The sequence below is a fragment of the Lithobates pipiens genome, unplaced genomic scaffold, assembly GCF_037356315.1.
Source record: "Lithobates pipiens isolate NorthernLeopardFrog02 unplaced genomic scaffold, aLitPip1_a1.2 Scaffold_3, whole genome shotgun sequence".
Taxonomy (NCBI): domain Eukaryota; kingdom Metazoa; phylum Chordata; class Amphibia; order Anura; family Ranidae; genus Lithobates; species Lithobates pipiens.
Genome location: NW_027507790.1, coordinates 126,744,911 through 126,753,051, shown reverse-complemented (window position 1 = coordinate 126,753,051; position 8,141 = coordinate 126,744,911). Strand labels below are relative to the sequence as shown.

Sequence of the window (8,141 nt, the reverse complement as noted above, 5' to 3'; positions counted from 1 at the left end):
ATATATTTGAAGAATTTTTGGGGGTTTGTCCTACTATCTTTTGCAATTTATCGTTCGTTTAGAATTTTTGCATCCTTGATTTCCTTTTTACATATTCTGGTATATTCCTTGTAACATTGAAACTAGGATAGCGTTCCTTCATTTTTATATTTTTTAAACAATATTTTTTATTATTTATAACCATTTTAACTTCGGCCGTGAGCCACATAGGTTTTATTTTTAGCCTTTTAAACTTACTGCCCACGGGGATATACTTTGCAGTGAGTTTATATACAGTCACTTTGTTGAACTTCCATTTCTGTTTTGTGTCCATTGATTCCAATGGCCAATATTCCCTCCCAGTCTAAGTCCTGGAGAGCAGTCCTCATCCTTGGAAAATCTGGAAACACACAAATCCCCATTCTGACAGGAGAGACAGATCTGTTGTTCCTAACATTTAGAATTAGTAATTAGGAACAGCGATATGTCTCCTCCTCCAGTCAGTACACTGCCCTCAAAGTTAGAAATACACACGAGGGAACACATTTAACCCCTTGATCGCCCCCTAGTGTTAACCCCTTCCCTGCCAGTGACATTTACACAGTAATCAGTGCATTTTTATAGCACTGATCACTGTATAAATATCAATGGTCCCAAAAAAGTATCTGATCTGTCCGCCACTAAATATAGTAGACCACTGCCATTACCGCCACCACCGCCATTACTAGTAAAAAAAAAATGCCATAAATCTATCCCCTATTTTGTAGACGCTATAACTTTTGGGCAAACCAATACAATGTACGCTTATTGTGATTTTCTTTACCAAAAATATGTAGAAGGCATATTGGCCTAAACTCATGAATACATTTTTTTTTTTATATTGGGGATATTTATTATAGCAAAAAGTAAAAAATATAGTTTTTTTTCAAAATTGACGCTTTTTTTGTTTATAGCGCAAGTAAAACAAAAACGCAGAGGTGATCAAATATCACCACAATAAAGTTTTATTTGTGGGGAAAAAGGGACATAAATGTTTTTTGGGTACTATGTCACACGACTGCGCAATTGTCAGTTAAAGGGACACAGTGCCATATTGCAAAAAATGGCCTGGTCATTAAGGGGGCAAATCATTCCGGTGTTGAAGTGGTTAAAGTCTTATGTTATCTACCGGAACATAAAGAAGAGCAATGTGGGGCATTTGTGGAACTGACTCTCCTGTGACCCTATGCAGCAATGCAAAGATACCCTTCCAAAAACTGCAGGTCCTGGGGCATTCCCACCATATATCATACATGGACCCTCTAAGATTACATCCTCAGAAACATAATGAAGAATAAGGGTACATTCTTGTCAGACGACTTGGGACTAACTACCATCAGGCAAGTATCGTCAGGCTAGCTTCCACCTGAGCCACATGAATGATAGCCTTAAAAGAACGTAGAAAACAGTGCTGCCATAATTCAACATCTCTGTCCTCTAAGCCCTTGTACACACAGTCGGAGATTCCGTCGGAATGTGTCCGATCGGAGCGTTTTGTCGGATATTCGGACTGTGTGTGGTATGCATCGGACTGTTTCCGTCGGAATATCCGTCGGACAAAATTTTCCAACTTGCCGGAAATATTTTCAGACAAACTGCTCCGATCGGACACGGAAGCGCTCGTTCAGGTAAAACTACTGCTCGTAATCGATATAGCACATTCGTCACGCTGCAATGTTAAAAATTCTTTCATGAAGCGCATTCTCTTGTTCTTTACAATGCTGCAAGAAGGAACTTCTTTTGATGCTCATAGTCGCACACACTTCTCCCAAACGTATTTCCTGACTCTTTTTTAACCATTTCGGCAATACAATTTTTGATTTCGTCACATCTACACAATTTTAGATTTTGTTTCGTTTTTTTGGGATGCATTTTTTTTGTTTTTTCCTAAACATCTCCTTTTTTGACAGTTTGCTAATTTCTCAATTTTTTGGGGTGTGTTTTGTGTGTAAACTTACCACAACAACGTTATTGTATTTTTTATATTTTCTTTTTTAATCTACAGGAGGTTTAGTGTTGGTGACCCTTGTTATTCATGTCACTTTGTTTTTTTGAAATGTACCTGCCTGCTCACAAATACTTTACTTAAAAAATGTACTTTTGGAAGTAAAACATACGCAAGTATTTCTTCAAAAAAAAAAAATACCTTTATTTCGGTGTCAGTAACAGATAAAGAGGGAGGCAGCGATGTAGAAACTGGGGACATTAGCGAAGCCTTTGGCCCCCAGGGCACACATCAACTATTTAAATGCAAAACTTGGTGGCCTGAGGAGTACATATCTGAGGGAGAGAAGTCTGGTCCTGAAGTCCATGAAACCCAGAACAGCAGCAGATGACATCTATGTTCCCAGGCTGTAGTACTACAACAGGTGGCATCTTCTGTCAGACCAGACTGAACCCAGGTCATTACTCTCTGGTCTTCCTTCCACGCTTCCTTCCAGGCTGTGGCTGTGGTGTTGGAGGTGTGGCAGAAGGAGGAGGAGGAGCAGGGGCATGGGCCAAACCACACAAGTGTGTTTCTTGTGTCATTTGGCCCAACAGACCCTTGTTGAGGGTGTGTATAATAACCTCCTCACACAAGAGCTGTTGCCCCTGCTCCATTTTATCAAGCTTGCACGCAACCAAGGCGGCAAAGGCCTCTTGGTAGGTGGGTTTTGCTTGGAGGGCTGCAGAAGCCTCAGGGCCGACTCCTCAACATTCCCCACCGTTCTCGCCCTTTTGCGTGGAAGGCGGAGGGGAGGGACCTGGCATTCAGTGAGGCTCCTTTGCCCGCCCACCGCCTGGCTGCCGCTTACCCCCGCCTCCTCCTGGCTGCCACTTTCCACAGCCACCTCCTGGCTGCTGCATTCCACACCCTCCTGTTCCTGGCTGAGGTCTTCCTGTGTATGAAAAAGTGACATAGTTTTAGTTTTTGGTTCATCAAACACACACAATTTTCACATCAACACTGTTGCAAATTGTTAACCAATAGAAAAGACGATCATTCTGTGCCCATCATTTTTCTTTCTTGTCCCAAAGGTTTTGGCCACTACTGTCTATTGATATGTGAAACACTTTCTAAACTCAGCAATTAGTGAGCAAAAATCAAGTTAACATCATTCATTTATACTCCCAAAATATGTACAACAATACTATACCTGGCTCAAGCTGGGCTCCCCCAGTTCTTCCTGAGTGGAAGGCCCAGGTTGGGCGTCGGAAGACTCATCGGGTGTGGAATGTAGCATAGAACGCTTGGAAGGAAGAGTAGAGAGTGATTCTCTGACCTCAGCCTGGTCTGACAGAAACTGCATCCTGTCATAATACCACAGGGTGGGGACATAAACGTCATCTGCTGCAGCTCCAGATTGCATGGACTTCAGCACCTTGGTCCTCTACCTCAGATATGTACTCCTGAGGCCACCAATTTTCTTTTTTAAATAGGTGATGTCTGCCCTGAGGACCACCGGCTTCACAAACTCAACCAGTTTCAACATTGCTGCCTGCCTCTTTTGTCTGTTACTATATTGAGGGTGTGTTGGTTGCCACAGGCAGGGCATGTCTCTGTATTTATCGATGAACAGAGGGAGGAAGCTATGATCGTTGAAGCTGTCCATAATGTCAAGACACAACACAAGACAAACCTTAATGTCAGGCTAAACTCCACTAATGCAGGCCTCAATCTAGAAGCAGTATAGCCCAGTGATGTACCAAGTTCAAAATTTTACCTTCGTTTGCACATTCGTCGCGTCAGCTTCTCCCTCTGTTCACAGATCGTACGGACGACACACGTGTGTTGCGTTTTATATACAGTGCGCATGCGTGAAAATCCGCCCGCCCCTGACGTTCTTTCTAGACTATTCCCCGCCCCTTCGCTTTCGGGGCAGTGGGGAGAGCACATGGCGGAGAGAACGCAGGTGTGCACTAATAGTTCCACTAACAAGGAGGAGGGTGTGGAAAGCCCGGAGCCTGAAATGTCCCAATACAGGAAGAGAAGATTTAAGGCCTCAAATATGTCTTTTGGAGAAATGTTGGAGATGGTGGACATATTGAACAGGACCAACTATGATGGGAAGTATGGACCTTACCCAAACTCAAATATCAGAAAGGCCAAGATCATGACTAAAGTTGTGAAGAGTCTTCATAAGAATTTTGGGGTACGCCGGTCCATGGATCAACTGAGAAAACGCTGGTCAGACCTGAAACTGAGGGAGCTGTGTTGTGCAGTTTAAAATGGCCACTTTCAAGTTCATGGTTTCATTCGTTCATAGGAAACATCATTCTGCAGGTAAGTATTCCAGCTGAACACAGTGTCCCCAATAATGTTCTGACCTTGGAGCTCCGCCAAAATAAACAATTGTACAACACTTCCAAACAATGTTTCATATTCCTAATTTTGCCCTCTGTGTGCTAATTATTCTTTTTTTACATTCTCATAGGGGAGAGAAGACTCGACAAGTATGAGAAAAACAAGGACCACACCCCTCCCAAAGAAGGCCAAATTCCAAAACCAGAAGCAGAGGAGCAGTTGGAGGAGGAGGAGGAAGGAGAGATCGTTGAAGTTGGACAAATTGTCACCACAACAGGTGAGGGTCGGAGAACACAGCTTCCGGTAAGCTCATCAATTTATATCACCATATTTTTAATACATGGTGTGTTTTTTTGATTTGTTTTGTAGGTGATGTGGGAGAAGAATCCCATTTTACCAGTGAAAGTGCCCAGATCCTGATTGGGGAGATAATGGGGTGCAATCGGGATTTGGAAAATATACAGCAAAACATCAATGATGTGAAAAATAAAATGAAGAACATCATTGATGTTTTGGGGAGAGCGTGAAACAGCCCAAACTAGCTATTTTTTTTTTTTCGATTTTAAACCACAACTTTTGTATTTTTCGAAAATCCAAATTTGGAAGATGCACAGAGTGTGTAAACATGCGCTATCTCCCATCATGGGGGATCAATGTACGTGTTTTGTGTAAAGTGGCTGAGATGAAGGGGTTGCAGCCCCAAAACATGTACATTGATCCCCCATGATGGGAGATAGCACATGTTGACACACTGTGTGCATCTTCCAAATTTGGATTTTCCAGGGGTGACACGCCATGTGATGAAGGCAATATGAGCCCAGTTTGTACATACTCATGTCTGATATTGTCTTCACTTTTCAAAGTTGAACTTTGTAAGTTCCTGTGTTCTGTATGTTACGCTTTGATACATGCCTGTTTACACAAAAACAACAAGTACACAAAATTAGCTGAAAGACTGTTTTTGATACACACAATTTCTTGGTTTGTTGTAAAAACCTTTTCTAAACGCACATGTGAATGTGCTTGGATTAAAAAGTTAAATTTTCATCAATGTGTGGCTTCCTTTTTCATTGCGCCAAAGATGTATTTGGAGTTAAATTTTAGATAGCGGTGAGAATGGGTGTTATTTACTAAAGGAAACTCCACTTTGCACTCCAAGTGCAGTTTCAGGTGTACTTTTGCAGTACACTTGTAGTGCATAGTGGATGTGCCTTTAGTAAAAAACACCCACAGTGATGTGTTAATTTGGACAATCATGCCATTTTCCTGCCATGGTGCTGAAAATGAGCACAATTTTGGTCAGTAATGCACTACATACATTAGTTACCAAAAACAAGGTGTGTGTGTGTGTGTAGCAGACCCACAACATAATAAGATTATCTGAAGAATAGACTGTCCCCTCATCTCACTCTGAACTTGGGTTTGCACTGTTGGTGAAAAAGGCACAACAAGAAAAAACCTAAATTTACCTAGGAGACACCTAAAAGCAAGCCAAGCAGTAAATGAAGGAGTTTCAAAGAAAAATGTATTTTAAAAATGCCTCTAACATTGTCTGGCATATCAATGGCCCCCCTACCCACAAAGTAGACCATGTATTGGGTTCTAACCTCACGGGCGCTTTGGGGGGGGCAAGCCAGGATGGGTAGGTTCAAGGCCTGCGAGGTTATCATCATTTTCAAGCAAGTCTGCTTCTTGTTGGCCAACTGAGACCGCATAGTTCACAGAAACTTTTTAAAGAAAATTGTGAAGAACACAGCACGCCAGCACTATGTGATTCAGTTTGTATTCTGCCATGTGGATAGGCGTGAGAAAAAGGCGGAACCAGCTGGCCAGTATACCAAAGGTGTTCTCCACCACTCTTCGGGCTCTGGACAGGCGGAAATTAAAAATCCTCTGGTCTGCGCTGAGGGTCCTCATCGGGAAAGGCCACATCACATGGTTCGCCAGGGCAAACGCCTCCTCCACGATGAAGACGAACGGGAGTCCTTCCTGATTCTCCTCTGGGGGTGGCAAGCCCAGACTGCCACTCTGGAGACGCCAGTAGAACTCCGTCCGTGCGAACACTCCACCATCCGACATCCGTCCATTTTGCCCCACGTCCACATACAAAAACTCATATGTTGCAGACACCACCGCCAACATCACGATACTATGAAACCCCTTATAATTATAATATTACGACCCCGAGTTGGGTGGTGGGACGATGCGGACGTGCTTCCCATCTATTGCTCCTCCACAATTGGGAAAGTCCCAATGACTGGCAAAGTGGGAGGCCACAGTCTGCCATTCCTGTGGCGCTGAAGGACACTGTGGAGTGAAACAAGAACCAAAATGAGTAATTTAAATAATCAACATTGCAAGCAGATTAGACACCAACATTTTTGGCAAAGATTAGTATAACATTTTGGGAACTGAGTATTTAAAGCCTGAAGTATAAGGTCCCGCTCTCCTCCTCTTCCTCCTCTCCTCTCCTGGCTCCGGGAACACGCCGGGCTCCTCCGCGGATATCACACGAACATGGAGCTGCTGTGCTGTGAGGTGGACACCATCCGGAGGGCTCACCTGGACCGGAACCTCCTCACTGACCGAGTCCTCCGGACCATGCTGAAAGCGGAGGAGACCGCCTGTCCATCCGCCAACTACTTCAAGTGTGTGCAGAGGGAGATCCTCCCCTGAATGAGGAAGATGGTGGCCACATGGATGTTGGAGGTCTGCGAGGAACAGAAGTGCGAAGAGCAAGTGCTCCCCCTTGCAATGAACTATCTGGATCGATTTCTGTCTGTGGAGCCGCTGAAGAAAAGCAGGCTGCAACTCCTCGGGGCGACATGCATGTTTTTGGCATCCAAAATTAAGGAGACCATCCCTTTAACTGCAGAGAAACTTTGTATTTACACAGATAATTCCATCAGACCAGAGGAATTACTGTTAATGGAGCTGGTAATCATGAATAAGCTGAAATGGGACATGGCTTCTGTCACCCCCCATGACTTTATTGAACATTTTCTTGACAAAATGTCACTGAGGACCCCAAGCAAATCATCCGCAAACACGCCCAGACTTTTGTGGCTCTCTGCGCTACAGATGTAAAGTTCATATTTTATGATCGCAGCTGGAAGCGTAGCAGCCGCTATACAGGGTCTCAATTTGGGGAACACAGATGGCATCTTCTCCTCTCAGTGCCTTACAGTCTTCTTATCACAAATCATCACATGTGACCCGGACTGTTTGCGGGCCTGCCAGGAACAGATCGAGTTATTCCTGGAGTCAAGTTTGCGTCAAGCATCCCAACAGATCAATATTGCCTCAGACACAAAATCAGGGGTGGAAGAAACGGATCTTTCCTGCACCCCAACCGACGTCCGAGATGTGAACATCTGATGATGGATTAAGTTGATCCAATAGAGACTCTACTCACTGGGTGGCTTTTCCTTTTTTTCTATGGAGCCTGGGGTGTGGAAAAAGTTCTGCAGTGTGACTATCTCCCATGAACCCCTCCACCCCATTATGAGGAAATAACAAAAACCAAAAGCCAAACCTATGGACGCTCATACCAAGCGAGGGTAAAAAAAACTCACTGTTTCTCCTATATACCTGTGACCTAAAATAATACCCCAAAAAACTCATACAAAAAACACAAATAGAGAAAATAGTATTTTGCATAAGCCTTCAGTGGTGTTGTGCTAGAAAAAAAGGATTTTTATAAGACATTAATGAGCTAATTTTATATTAAAGGTGTTTTATGTCTGTATGTTGTAAAAATAGGCATTAACACAAGACAAATGTCTCCAGGGGAGGTACTAAAAATCTGGTGTCCTTACATGTATACAGCCATTTTTAA

The 8,141-nt window shown here is 43.4% G+C and overlaps 1 pseudogene; it reads left to right on the top strand.

The window, feature by feature from the left end:
- Nucleotides 1–6,820: 6,820 nt before the first annotated feature.
- LOC143939998 (G1/S-specific cyclin-D1 pseudogene) lies at nt 6,821–7,681 on the top strand (annotated as a pseudogene).
- The last annotated feature ends 460 nt before the right edge of the window (nt 7,682–8,141 follow it).